This window comes from Procambarus clarkii, chromosome 6, assembly GCF_040958095.1.
Source record: "Procambarus clarkii isolate CNS0578487 chromosome 6, FALCON_Pclarkii_2.0, whole genome shotgun sequence".
Lineage (NCBI taxonomy): Eukaryota > Metazoa > Arthropoda > Malacostraca > Decapoda > Cambaridae > Procambarus > Procambarus clarkii.
The window spans coordinates 22882362-22896716 of record NC_091155.1 but is presented as its reverse complement, the minus strand read 5'-3'; the positions used below and the strand labels follow the sequence as shown (position 1 = coordinate 22896716).

The 14355-nt window shown below is 48.0% G+C and overlaps 1 long non-coding RNA gene across 1 annotated transcript in view; it reads right to left on the bottom strand.

Annotated features, from left to right (window-relative positions):
* The window catches only part of LOC138354979 (uncharacterized), a 188170-nt gene that overhangs the window by 108756 nt on the left and 65059 nt on the right, over positions 1-14355 (bottom strand). Inside the window, exon 2 of the long non-coding RNA XR_011223800.1 lies at positions 9697-9750. This is a non-coding gene — a long non-coding RNA (uncharacterized lncRNA). The remainder of the gene's footprint in view (positions 1-9696; positions 9751-14355) is intronic.

The following is a 14355-nucleotide window of genomic DNA, read 5'->3' as shown; positions in this document are numbered from 1 at the left end:
TGTCCTGCGTCACAGAGCACCCATGAGACCTCCATCCTACCACCAAACCACACCGTCAGCTGCAAATTTTATCCACGGTGGTTGGGCCACCGATCTCTTTCTCCCCCCCCCCCCCCCCCTCTACGACTCGTCTCCAGATCCTAGCTCAAGATTTCTGCATCCTTGTCCCCTGCCTTCCGTCCCCCTGCTTGCCTGCTCTGTAGTCCTTGGAACCCATTATTAAAGGTTGAGTGACATCATTAATTATATATCCGGGTGATGATCAGTGAATCACCTGCCGTCTGTTGTCACAATAAAGTCTCCTCTGTGATGGTCATGGGAATTTGGGGTAAAAGGTTACACCCTAGGTGTAAAAATAACACCCTTGGTGTAAAAATAACACCCTAGGTGTAAAAATAACACCCTAGGTGTAAAAATAACACCCTAGGTGTAAAAATAACACCCTAGGTGTAAAAATAACACCCTAGGTGTAAAAATAACACCCTAGGTGTAAAATACTCTAGGTGTAAAATAATACCCTAAGTGTAAAAATTACACCATAGGTGTCAAAATAACACCCTGGGTGTAAAACTAACACTCTAGGTGTACAAATAACACCTTAGGTACAGAAATAACTCCCTACATATGAACCGGAATGATAAATTTGAGCCAGCAGCGCGCCCTACACTCACCAGTGTGTTGCTGTCCTCTGGGCAAGCGCATATCTTGATCCATGTTTCAGAAGGTCACACTGGGGGAGGACGTAGCGCCAGACTTATTCAGCGGGACACACTGGCAGAGTCAAGCCGGATATGGGGCGCAAACACGGCAGAATACTGCATGAGAGGCGTGACTCAATATTCACGATGCATCACACGCACGCTGGCCGTACGGGGCATGCATACGACCACCGGACGACTGACGTACGGTGGTGGTCCTCTGCGAGCAGTGTTGCTGTGGAGGTCACTGTCTGCGTTGGCCCGGGCTTCCTTATACCGTACCTGGGGCCGGGTACTTTCTTCTGTGGTACCCGGAGTATCTTGAGGTTATCTTGAGATGATTTCGGGGCTTTGGTATTCCCGCGGCCCGGACCTCGACCAGGCCTCCACCCCTAGGAAGCAGCCCGTGACAGCTGACTAACTCCCAGGTACCTATTTACTGGTGTAGGATGGAACATTTGACCGGACGCGCCCCTCTATTGATCAGGAGGCTGGATACTCTTCCATCAACAGAAGACAAAATGATCCACACTAAAGACAGCGGAGTGGTCTATAAGGATTAAGAGTTAGAATTAGTCTCTAATCGGTGGATCGGACGCCGTAGGTCACGAGAGAGAATATTCCACGACCACGACGGTTAAATATTCTATGAGACAAGACTGAATATGGAATGAGACTGACGGATCACTAGCGGACAGTGGCTGCATATCAATATTTAACTAATTCCTTCATATTCAGTGAAGAGTGTAGTCTGAATATTGCCCTCTGGTGGCCAGGGAAGGAAGGTAATTAGCAGGAGAAAGAGCCCAGCCAGTGCCTCTATAGAGCACTTGGAGGGGGGGGGGAGGAGAAGGAGGTGGGATATGAGGACAAGGAGGTGGGATACGAGGAACAAGGAGCTGGGATACGAGGACAAGGAACTGGGATACGAGGACAAGGAGCTGGGATACGAGGACAAGGAGCTGGGATACGAGGACAAGGAGCTGGGATACGAGGACAAGGAGCTGGGATACGAGGACAAGGAGCTGGGATATAGACCCAGATGTTGACACTAACTTGCGTCAATTAACATCAAGAACCGGGAATTCTGAAGCGTTCTAAACTGGGATAATGATGGCGGGGGAAGAAAGGCGGGTTTCAGGGGAAAAGTTAGGGGTAGGACGGAGGGGTGAGGGGAAGAGAGTGAGTGGAGGTCACTGGTAGGGTTGGTGGTGTTGGAGGTGGGGGGTAGGGGGTTGGAGGTGGGGGGTAGGGGGTTGGAGGTGGGGGGTAGGGGGTTGGAGTATGGGTTAGGGGGTTGAACTGGGGACGGGACAGAGCTCCACTGTGTCGGTAGATGGCGTTGGGGTCCGCTCAGGAATCGTATTTCAGGCCGCTGTTGTTACCAGGCCTCCACCTAACCACTAATTATCCATCCCTTCAAAAACTAGCCGAGGGAGACGTGTAATTACACCATTAGTCATAATGGCCTCGTTGCCTCCTCTGTACGAGCCCCTGTACACAGTCGCCCTGCTTGTGTTGGTGGACATACATGGGTGGGATGATACACCGCATGAATACTGTCATACATTATACATACACGGGTGGAATGCATCACTTTACTACGCATATATTATGTGTACATAGATGGGACACAAAGTATTAATACTGATCTGCATTAATACTAATGCAGGTCAGTATTAATACACGATTCATGGATACATATTGATATATGCGTATAAACATCTATATTTGAGCTACACGAGTATGATTCGTGGTATTATTGTAGGTGTTTAAAGATAATTACGACACGTGTATCTTGATGTGTCACTGGCTTAATGTGAGAGTATACAGATCTCACTTAACCTACGTGAGAGAGAGAGAGAGAGAGAGAGAGAGAGAGAGAGAGAGAGAGAGAGAGAGAGAGAGAGAGAGAGAGAGAGAGAGAGAGAGAGAGAGAGAGAGAGAGAGAGGGAGAGGGAGAGAGAGAGAGACGCAGTAATGAGGAGTACCCATGAAGCGACGGTAGACAGCGGTAAGATGAGAAGACAGATGGTGTTTGGGGTTTGGACAGGTCTGGGCGGTGGCGGTAATAGGGCGGGGAGCAGGTCACCAGCTGCTGCCTTACTGCACCACCCCACGCCCGCAGCCCCAACCCACGCCCACGCCCACCGCCTGACCCACGCCCACAGCCCCGACCCACGCCCACGCCCACCGCCCGCAGATTGAAGATTCAAGAAGTGGTCCGCAAGTCACTATACAAGGCAGTTTAGATCTGTAGTGAGTCAGTCACACAGTTACTAGTCTTGCTCCACACCCACCCAACTGGGCGGCAGCTTTACAGTTATGTGCAGGCTGCACCTACAGTAAACAAACTTTGCATACTTAGCCAAGGTTCCTGCCAGTACATTACAGTATTATGAATGATGTACTTACAGAAAAAAAGTAAAATCGAAATTCATCAAAGCACTTACACATTTGGTGGGATGTCGCGACCTTTGACAAACCGCCGGCTTCCTGTCCTGGTTGAGACCACTAGTGTTAGTGGCCCTCAGGTAAACTGAGATATTTCTTGAACACCACTGATAGAGTTATCGCTGAGTTACGCCATGTTCAGCAACATAGTGAGGAAACGTATGTGGATAGTTATGCTGAAAGCTTCAGCTGCTGGAATTGTGGACCGGGTTGTTCACGCCTTCACATGAACAACCCGGCATGGACACCACTGGAAGGTGCATCAACAGTTTAAGTGAACAGGCCACACTGTCAGGGTCCTGTAGCACAGTAGTCTACGTCCTCGGCTCCCAACCAAGACACACGGGCTCAGTTCCCGTACAGGAGAGACGAGGACCAGTAAAATACTCGCCCGGGAGTGAGGCAATTGTTATCGCTGCGTCCTGAAGGTCAGCAGCTGGGCAAGGGGGTCCTCAGTGTGCCCTAGAGTCTTCCTGTCCCAGAGAACGGGAACTGTACAATAAGACAGAGAGCAGGCCGGATGGGAGAGGGGCGAGGCTGCAGGAAGAGAGGGTCTCGTTATACTATGTGGGAGCCGTGTGGGCGGCACTATTAATTAAACTAGCTGCCGTTTGCGGGAGTCCGGTATGAGGGAGGTCGGTGTGGGCGGCTATGTGATCGTGTGGGCGGCTATGTGGTGGTGTGGACGGCTATGTGGTGGTGTGGACGGCTATGTGGTGATGTGGGCGACTATGTGGTGGTGTGGACGGCTATGTCGTCGTGTGGACGGCTATGTGGTGGTGTGGGCGGCTATGTGGTCGTGTGGGCGGCTATGTGGTAGTGTAGGTGGCTATATGGATAGAGTGTCTGGGGTCCAAGGGACGAGGATAGAGTGTCTGGGGTCCAAGGGACGAGGATAGAGTGTCTGGGGTCCAAGGGACGAGGATAGAGGATCGTGGGCTAGCGCTGGGGCATGTGGGTGAGAACAGAGGGAGTTGCAGAACAACATGTTTCCTCTCAGATGACTAAGGGAGTCCAGGGCACAAATTACTGGTTGCCCTCGTCTCATGCAGAGGGGAAAAGGAGGGGAAAAAGTTACCCTTTTGAAAAGCGAAATGTTTTGATGCGTGTGTCTCAGAATCTGGTGAGTCGTCTGCACTTTTTGTCGTGTTCGCTGAAGGGTCGTGGTGAGCCGCTCTGCCCTCCTGGGACGGCGGGTCTTCGTCTCTCTCAACACCTGACTAACACATGTATTTAATCCGCTAAATATGTGTTATAGTCGTATGAAAATGTGTAGTTAGCGGTCAATTGGTCCTATATTAGACCATGGCGTTGGTATCTGGTATGAGGCGTTGATGCTTGGGGTATGTGGCACTGTGTCAAGGGTATGAGGCGTTGATGCTGGGGGTATGTGGCACTGTGTCAAGGGTATGAGGTGTTGATGCTGGGGGTATGTGGCACTGTGTCAAGGGTACGAGGCGTTGATGCTTGGGGGTATGTGGCACTGGTGTCAAGGGTACGAGGCGTTGATGCTGGGGGTATGTGGCACTGTGTCAAGGGTATGAGGCGTTGATGCTGGGGGTATGTGGCACTGTGTCAAGGGTACATGTGTCAAGGGTATGAGGCGTTGATGCTGGGGGCATGTGGCACTGTGTCAAGGGTATGAGGCGTTGATGCTGGGGTATGTGGCACTGTGTCAAGGGTATGAGGCGTTGATGCTGGGGTATGTGGCACTGTGTCAAGGGTATGAGGCGTTGATGCTGGGGGTATGTGGCACTGTGTCAAGGGTATGAGGTGTTGATGCTGGGGGTATGTGGCACTGTGTCAAGGGTATGAGGCGTTGATGCTGGGGGTATGTGGCACTGTGTCAAGGGTATGAGGCGTTGATGCTGGGGGTATGTGGCACTGTGTCAAGGGTATGAGGCGTTGATGCTGGGGTATGTGGCACTGTGTCAAGGGTATGAGGCGTTGATGCTGGGGGTATGTGGCACTGTGTCAAGGGTATGAGGCGTTGATGCTGGGGTATGTGGCACTGTGTCAAGGGTATGAGGTGTTGATGCTGGGGGTATGTGGCACTGTGTCAAGGGTATGAGGCGTTGATGCTGGGGGTATGTGGCACTGTGTCAAGGGTATGAGGCGTTGATGCTGGGGGTATGTGGCACTGTGTCAAGGGTATGAGGCGTTGATGCTGGGGGTATGTGGCACTGTGTCAAGGGTATGAGGTGTTGATGCTGGGGGTATGTGGCACTGTGTCAAGGGTATGAGGCGTTGATGCTGGGGGTATGTGGCATTGTGTCAAGGGTATGAGGCGTTGATGCTGGGGGTATGTGGCACTGTGTCAAGGGTACGAGGCGTGTGCCCTAAGCAGTCCACAAAGGGACGCAGCGGGAGACGCAAGGCCATGACTCGCCTCTCGATTAGAAAACTGCTTAATTGCGTCACGTGAGTCATTGTGTGACGCAGTCTGTACACATGACGTTGGAATTCATCCCCTTCCACTGTCACCCCCGTACACAGTCACACCCGTACACAGTCACACCCGTACACAGTCACACCCGTACACAGTCACACCCGTACACAGTCACACCCGTACACAGTCACACCCGTACACAGTCACACCCGTACACAGTCACACCCGTACACAGTCACACCCGTACACAGTCACACCCGTACACAGTCACCCCCGTACACAGTCACACCCGTACACAGTCACACCCGTACACAGTCACACCCGTACACAGTCACACCCGTACACAGTCACACCCGTACACAGTCACACCCGTACACAGTCACACCCGTACACAGTCACCCCCGTACACAGTCACACCCGTACACAGTCACACCCGTACACAGTCACACCCGTACACAGTCACACCCGTACACAGTCACACCCGTACACAGTCACACCCGTACACAGTCACACCCGTACACAGTCACACCCGTACACAGTCACACCCGTACACAGTCACACCCGTACACAGTCACACCCGTACACATGAAACACGCCTGCTTTATGAAACAAACACCTGCCTCATGAAACACTCACACCTGCCTTATGAAAGCCCCAAAGATTCAACTCAACAGTAATCCTTCAAGTGCCAATAATTAAACACATTCCGTTTTTACAAAGCCCCGACCACAACGGGCTTTGAAAACAGGACAATAAGCTGTCCTGTAATCCCTCCCGAAGCTTTCCTGACACTTCCCTCTCCAAGTTGCCCTCCTGCTGAAGCTTGCTCGATTACAAGTGACTGATCTAGCTTCAGCTTCAGCCAACTTAATTTAAATGTATATTCCAGTGGAATAACCGCCTCGCGCCTCGGCTAAGAGTCAAGGCCACGACGTCTGCATAAAACATTTCTGTAAATCCAGATTTATGTGACAAAGTGATTTTATTACAAAGTCTATTACCGAATGACTTTCTTGGGCCTTTCTCTCATACAGAAAGTGCTTTATTGGTTCCTGTGATACGTCAGTAAAAACATAAGTCCACTACGGGCTCACCATAGCCCGTGCTGCTTGGAACTTTTTCTTCCAAGTAGCGAATCTTAAATAACAAGTCAGTAAACAAGTTTGTGTCGATTTATCAGAAATTTTGCTCTCTTTTTCCAAGACCCATATCCAGTCTTGAGCAGGACAAGGCAACTGCAAAGACAAAATTGCCAATTTCCATTGACACATATGAAGACATTCATTAATCTCGGAGAGAATTTCATGAAAGAAAAGATGGTTCTGGAGCTAAGGGGACTGAGCTCTAGTGAAAGGCAGAGGGAGCTGGACACCACTATATATGACGGGGGGAGGGGGGGGGGGGGCAACAGTAGAACATCACTACACTAGGGGGGGGGGGGGACAAATGCGGTGATTAGAAACAAGTTTCACGATGATCTAGAGATGACACGAGGAAGTTTAAGCGTCGTGAGTAAGTTGTTGATGTTTCAGATTCAGGTACTGGGAACCAAACGCTCCAAGCAGCACGGGTTATGGAGTGTAAGACTGTAGGCAATAGTAAAGGTTGAGACAGATTGTTAAAGCCAACTGTACACAAATTTGAAAGTACATGTAAGAACGTGTATTTACTATTTACTATTTGTATCTGCAGATTCGAGCTATTAGCTTTTGGACCCCGCCTTTCTAACCAATTTATTTTCCTCTATTATTTCTATTACATATATTTCTCTCTAACACACACACACACATCCCAAAGAAGCAGCCCGTAGCAGCTGATTCCCAGGTACCTATTTACTACTAGGTGAACAGAGACATTAGGCGAAAGAAACTGCCCATGAGTTTCTGCGTCGGCCGGGAATCGAATCCGAACCTTTATTATTACGACTCCCGAACGCCGTGCGCTCGGCTGCGAGGACCTGTATATGTGCACGCGCGTGAGTGCCTGTGCGCGCGAGCCGGCGCCACCAGTCACCGCGTTAAGAGTAGTGGCGCCCCAGACAAGGCGCCGCGCCATTAACGGCCGTAATAGGAATTAGGTGCAACACAGCAGTTGTCATTACCAGGGTTACGACCCGCCGAGGACAGGCGGCTCCCCACCACACAAATATCTTCCCTAAACACTCCCATAATAAAACGTTAACAGTAAAATTAAATAAAATTTGAAATTTCCAAGATTTCTCACTTTAATGAAACCCACAGAGTGGGAGAGGAAATTATCAGGAGAAACCACCAAGCCATTACAATTATACAACACTGGGAAGGGGTCAAGATAAGGATTGGGGATGGGACGGGGGGAAGGGAATGGTGGCCAACCACTTGGACGGTCGGGAATTGAACGCCGACCTGCATGAAGCGTGACCGTCGCTCTACCGTCCAGTAGGACGATAGAGCGACGGTCTACCGTCCAAGGTGTGTGGGGAGGCAACTAAAGTGAACACCTTGCTCATTTCCAGGCGGCTGAACAACCCTCCACAGTGATCACTGGGAGTAGTTGCTTCTCCAACGTGTACTGCCTTAACTGCTCGTCCACACCTCCAACATCACCCCTGCTAGAGTAAACCTCCAACATCACCCCTGCTGGAGTAAACCCCCAACATCACTCCTGCTAGAGTAAACCTCCAACATCAGCCCTCCTAAATAGACATCAACACACACTCATAATAAACTAATGAGGCAGCAATAGACACTGTCCGCGAGCCACTTTCATTTTCACCTAAATTGCTTAATTAATGACGACTCAATTACAGACCGACGGCATGAAAACTGCTGGTCCAGTATCGCGGGGCTCGTCCGCTGTAAGAGGGCTCTGTTTATAGAACAATTACCAAAATAATGAACATGATATTACCACATATAATGAGTGATGTAGAGCCCCGTAGGCTGCCTGGGTTAACCAACTCTGTATAGAGCTGCTTGATATACATCACTTATGGCCCGTTTAAGCTTTCTCTATACATCAAGATAAAGTATATTATTTCTACGTGTAACTGCATCAGCAGCTGTGATGTTGCGTGGTGATTAGGGAGAGTCAGGGTGATTAGGGACAGTCATTGTGATTAGGGACAGTCAGGGTGATTAGGGACAGTCAGGGTGCTTAGGGACAGTCAGGGTGTTTATGGACAGTTAGGGTGATTAAGGACAGGGTGATTAGGGACAGTTAGGGTGTTTATGGACAGTCAGGGTGATTAGGGACAATCAGGGTATTCTGTAGACTGCTGTACATTCTAGTTAACTAGTCACATGACCCAAGTTTTACTACCCTGAGCATTCTGGGTAGTGAATTGTCACTCGATTCACCTGATACAGTATTTCAGAGGGACAGCCGCGGAGGTAGCGGGGGGATGGTTGGATGGGGCGTGTGGGGAGATGGGGGGGGGTGTTAATGGGGGAATGGATGGATAGGGTGTGCTGGGGGGGTGGAGGAGGGGGGAGGGGTAGGGAGGGACGTCTGGCAGTGACGAGGCTCGTAAATAAATTACACTTTAATTATAAAGTTTACTTTTCTTCAAGGCTGAAAATGCTCCAATAACGCGGACTTACCTTACTGAAGTCCGAGATACTCCAATAAAGCGCAGACTTACCTTACTGAAGTCCGAGATGCTCCAATAATGCGCAGACTTACCTTACTGAAGTTCGAGATGCTCCAATAATGCGCACACTTACCTTACTGAAGTCCGAGATGCTCCAATAATGCGCACACTTACCTTACTGAAGTCCGAGATGCTCCAATAACGCGCAGACTTACCTTACTGAAGTCCGAGATGCTCCAATAATGCGCACACTTACCTTACTGAAGTCCGAGATGCTCCAATAATGCGCAGACTTACCTTACTGAAGTCCGAGATGCTCCAATAATGCGCAGACTTACCTTACTGAAGTCCGAGATGCTCCAATAATGCGCAGACTTACCTTACTGAAGTCCGAGATGCTCCAATAATGCGCAGACTTACCTTACTGAAGTCCGAGATGCTCCAATAATGCGCAGACTTACCTTACTGAAGTCCGAGATGCTCCAATAATGCGCAGACTTACCTTACTGAAGTCCGAGATGCTCCAATAATGCGCACACTTACCTTACTGAAGTCCGAGATGCTCCAATAATGCGCACACTTACCTTACTGAAGGCTGAACATTACCAAATGATGCTCCAGACTTATCCACCAAACAACTGAAATACAAAAAATAAAAATAAAAATGAAATATCTTACAAAAACATAAAATGATTTACAAAACCAATTACAAACAATAGGAACAGAAAACCTTGAACAGAAAAACCTTGAACATCTGTAAAACTCATTAACCTATTCAATAGCAATAAGATAATAGTTTTGTATCTAATTTCAACAAATTGTATGCAATCGTTACTAGGATATTGTGTGTGTGTGTGTGTGTGTGTGTGTGTGTGTGTGTGTGTGTGTGTGTGTGTGTGTGTGTGTGTGTGTGTGTGTGTGTGTGCCATTGACCACTGACCGCTGCAGGGATTATAGTTTCGCTAAGCTTTATTAAAGTTTTGTGGCAGGATAATTTATCTATATGAAGCTTGGTGTCCCTACAACACACTGAAGCCGTACAGCTCACTCATTAAATAATGGTGTGTTTAGAGGCAAATTTTGCGATTCAAAATCCCACAATGAGCAGATAAGAAGAATTATTTAGGTAAATTTGTTTACAGTGAATGTTTTTATAAATAACTGGGTTCACCTCCCTCCCAGGGATTATGGAGAGTATTAAACTTTTTTATTTGTCACCGGGAAAAGTTATTGTGTGGTGTTTGACAGAACATAATTTTGGGCCAGGATCATATTATATAATAATAATATTTATAATACTATTAATAATAATAAAAATAATTGTAATTATACTGTCACACACACACAATAAGGACAGAGACCACGTGTTAAAGATAGTGTTTGCAAACGAGACCACACAGGAGAAAATTATAACAAGGAAGAGCCACCTGCAATATATGGGGGAATTCAAGAAAGTATTCCTCCAGAGGGACATGACGAGGGAAGAGAGAGCCATGGCGGCAGAAGCAAGAAAGAAGCGCAGGGCAAGAGGGGAAAACCAGGAAATCACAATACCCCAATACAACACCCCCAGGAGTGAGGGGGGGGGGGGGAAACCACAACCAGCAACCCAGTGAATTTATCTCCCCCCCAAAAAAAGAACTAGGAAACAAAAGGCTGGCATACCGAAAGAGGAATTATGAAGAGATAGAAGTTTCCTAAAGGAAATACCATGGGGACACAGACCTCAGAGCTATGTCTGTACAAGACATGATGGACTATGTCACCCAAAATCCCAGTCCAAAAAGAAAAATCCGAGAAGCAAAAGAATAATCCATGGTTTAATAGAGCATATATGGAAGCAAAGTAACTAAACAAGAGGGAGTGGAGGAACTTCTGAAATAACAGAACACCAGAAAGCAGAGATACCAGAGAACCAGGATTAAGAACGGCATTTAGAAATTTGTGTAAGGAATCGTACAGAAATTTGTATACCATATATGTCTGGTGAATCCTGGAGTATGCAGCCCCAGCATGGCGTCCATATCTAGTCAAGGTTAAGGCTAAACTGGGAAAGGTTTAAAGGTTTGCCACCAGACTAGTACCCGAGCTGAGAGGTATAAGCTACGAGAAAAGACTACAGGAATTAAACCTCACGTCGCTGGAAGAGAGAAGAGTTAGGGGGGACATGATCACCACATTCAAGATTCTCAAAGGAATTGATAGGGTAGATAAAGACAGGATATTTAACATAAGGGGCACACATACAAGAGGATACAGGTGGAAACTGAGTGCCCAAATGAGGCACAGGGACGTTAGAAAGAACTTTTTCAGTGTCAGAGTAGTTAACAGGTGGAATGCATTAGGCAGTGATGTGGTGGAGGCTGACTCCATACACAGTTTCAAGTGTAGATATGTTAGAGCCCAGTAGGCTCAGGAACCTGTACACCAGTTGATTGACAGTTGAGAGGCGGGACCAAAGAGCCAGAGCTCAACCCCCGCAAGCACAAATTGGCGAGTATACACACACACACCAGGACACACAAGCAAACAAAAGTGTAAAGGGCGCAGCGGTATGCTGCCTCAGCAGGGCAAGCAACTTATCCACCTCTTCCGGTTACATCCCCAGAATAAACGTTCAGGTCGACTTGGTAATGCCTATTGACGTCCCCGACCGCTCAGCTCGCCGTATACAAGGCTCGTCCTGCTGACTGTTATTTCTCGATTGAGGAGATATAGTGGAGCTCGACGCTACACTGTGGCGTCTTTAGTTACCTTGCTCAAGCCAATCAATACCCCGCTAGCAGCTCCTTCAATATACTGTACTGTGCTGGTTGGAGGCCCACGCCAGCTACACCAGGAGTAGCCAGCTACAGCCAGAGTTGCGTCTGATGCGTCCATCTGTGAACGCCTAAGGAGCAACAAAAAATAATATTTTTTTCATGAGTATTCCCGAAATGTCTCTCGTCTCGCCCCTGTGTGGCTCCTCCCTCCGCCTTACTATGCAAATTATGCGACTGCTGTTCATTTGCAGTGAGAGAGATGGTCAGGCGGAGGTAGTGAGGATGGGTGAAAGCTCTAAACTGCCAGACGTTGCTTAAGATACATGCCAGTGCATCATTCCAAGAAAACTTGCTTAAAAGGAACACACAAAAAAGGGCTTTATCATTACGTTAAAAGTTATGAAGAGAACAACACAGCCACATACCGTTGACCGAACAAGCCAGCCTTTAACACGCTCCCTCAGAAGAAGTGTTCGTCTCTAATAACATTTACCATGAATTAAATAAAACAAATATATTGGGACCTGTGAAAATAACAATGTTGCTGTACTTTTGAATACTTAAAATATATTACAAAATTCCTTAGCTTCCCACAGAAGGCTAAGTTAACAACTCGTCTACCTAAAACCCAAGTCAACATTTCACTGCAAAGCTTAAAAGGGATTAGAGAAAATATACTCAGTATTCAGTGAAGCATTTTGACCCTTGATCAATGAAATGAACTGACGGAAGGCCCTATGTTGTCAGGGATTTGTAACTTGTATCCGGCAATACTGTGACATTGTATCCGGTTACTCTTTTACACCTGGAAGAGGCTGTGACAGTGATCTCAGAGGGAGAGTGAGGCTGTGTGAGTGATCTCAGAGGTACAGTGAGGCTGTGTGCGTGATCTCTGAGGTACAGTGAGGCTGTGTGAGTGATCTCTGAGGTACAGTGAGGCTGTGTGAGTGATCTCAGAGGTAGAGTGAGGCTGTGACAGTGATCTCAAAGGTAGAGTGAGGCTGTGTGAGTGATCTCAGAGGGAGAGTGAGGCTGTGACAGTGATCTCAGAGGTAGAGTGAGGCTGTGTGAGTGATCTCAGAGGTAGAGTGAGGCTGTGTGAGTGATCTCAGAGGTAGAGTGAGGCTGTGTGAGTGATCTCAGAGGTAGAGTGAGGCTGTGTGAGTGATCTCAGAGGGAGAGTGAGGCTGTGTGAGTGATCTCAGAGGTAGAGTGAGGCTGTGTGAGTGATCTCAGAGGTAGAGTGAGGCTGTGTGAGTGATCTCAGAGGTAGAGTGAGGCTGTGTGAGTGATCTCAGAGGTAGAGTGAGGCTGTGTGACTGATCTCAGAGGTAGAGTGAGGCTGTGTGAGTGATCTCAGAGGTAAAGATAAGCGTGAGGGGGGAGAGCCAATCTCGGAGTCTGGTTATCATCTTGGAAACTCCTACAAAAAATGTCTTGCAATTTGTTTACCCAGGCCAGGCCCTCCTCAGCAACATTTACAGTAGCTCCTGCAGCTTGCAAACGCTCCAGCTGCCGAGATAAAAGCTTACCTCCCCTGAAATACACAAGGAAGTCAATTTAAACATTTTTCCTGTTGAATTTCTGAGCTGGTAAATGTTGAAGTTAAATTTTACGTAAAGTAAATATGAAAAAGTAGCGACTTTTATGCTTGATTACTGTTGTGTACTTTACTAGTGATGTGTCAACACAAGGAACACGGCAAGGAAAGGTCAGTGTGATGTGTTGCATGTGTAATAGGACGTAGTAGGTAGACATGTTAAAATAGGGTAGGAAGTTAATATATTGGGAGTTAGTGAAATGTAGTGTTGTGTGGTGTGTGTGTGTAATTACACAAGTGTAATTACCTAAGTGTTGTTACAGGCTGAGAGCTACGCTCGTGGTGTCCCGTCTTCCCAGCACTCTTTGTCATATAACGCTTTGAAACTACTGGCGGTTTTGGCCTCCAGAGCTTTCTTACTTAGCTTGTTCCGACCGTGTACCACTCAGACTGCTGGAACACTACCTGCCACCCAGTGTGTATGTGTATGTGTGTGTGTGTGTGTGTGTGTGTGTGTGTGTGTGTGTGTGTGTGTGTGTGTGTGTGTGTGTGTGTGTGTGTGTGTGTGTGTGTGTGTGTGTATGTGTGTGTATGTGTATGTATGTGTGTGCGTGTGTGTGTGTGTGTGTGTTCACCTAGTTGTGTTTGCGGGGGTTGAGCTTTGCTCTTTCGGCCCGCCTCTCAACTGTCAATCAATTTTTACTAACTACTTTTTTTTCCACCCCCCCCCCCCCAAGGAAGCAGCCCGTGACAGCTGACTAACTCCCAGGTACCTATTTACTGCTAGGTAACAGGGGCATTCAGGGTGAAAGAAACTTTGCCCATTTGTTTCTGCCTCGTGCGGGTGTGTGTGTGATGACAGTGTTGCATGGTGCACATGGGGGCCTGTCTGGTGTGGAAGCTCTGTGTCTCTCGGGCACAATTGACACACAACTGCATCA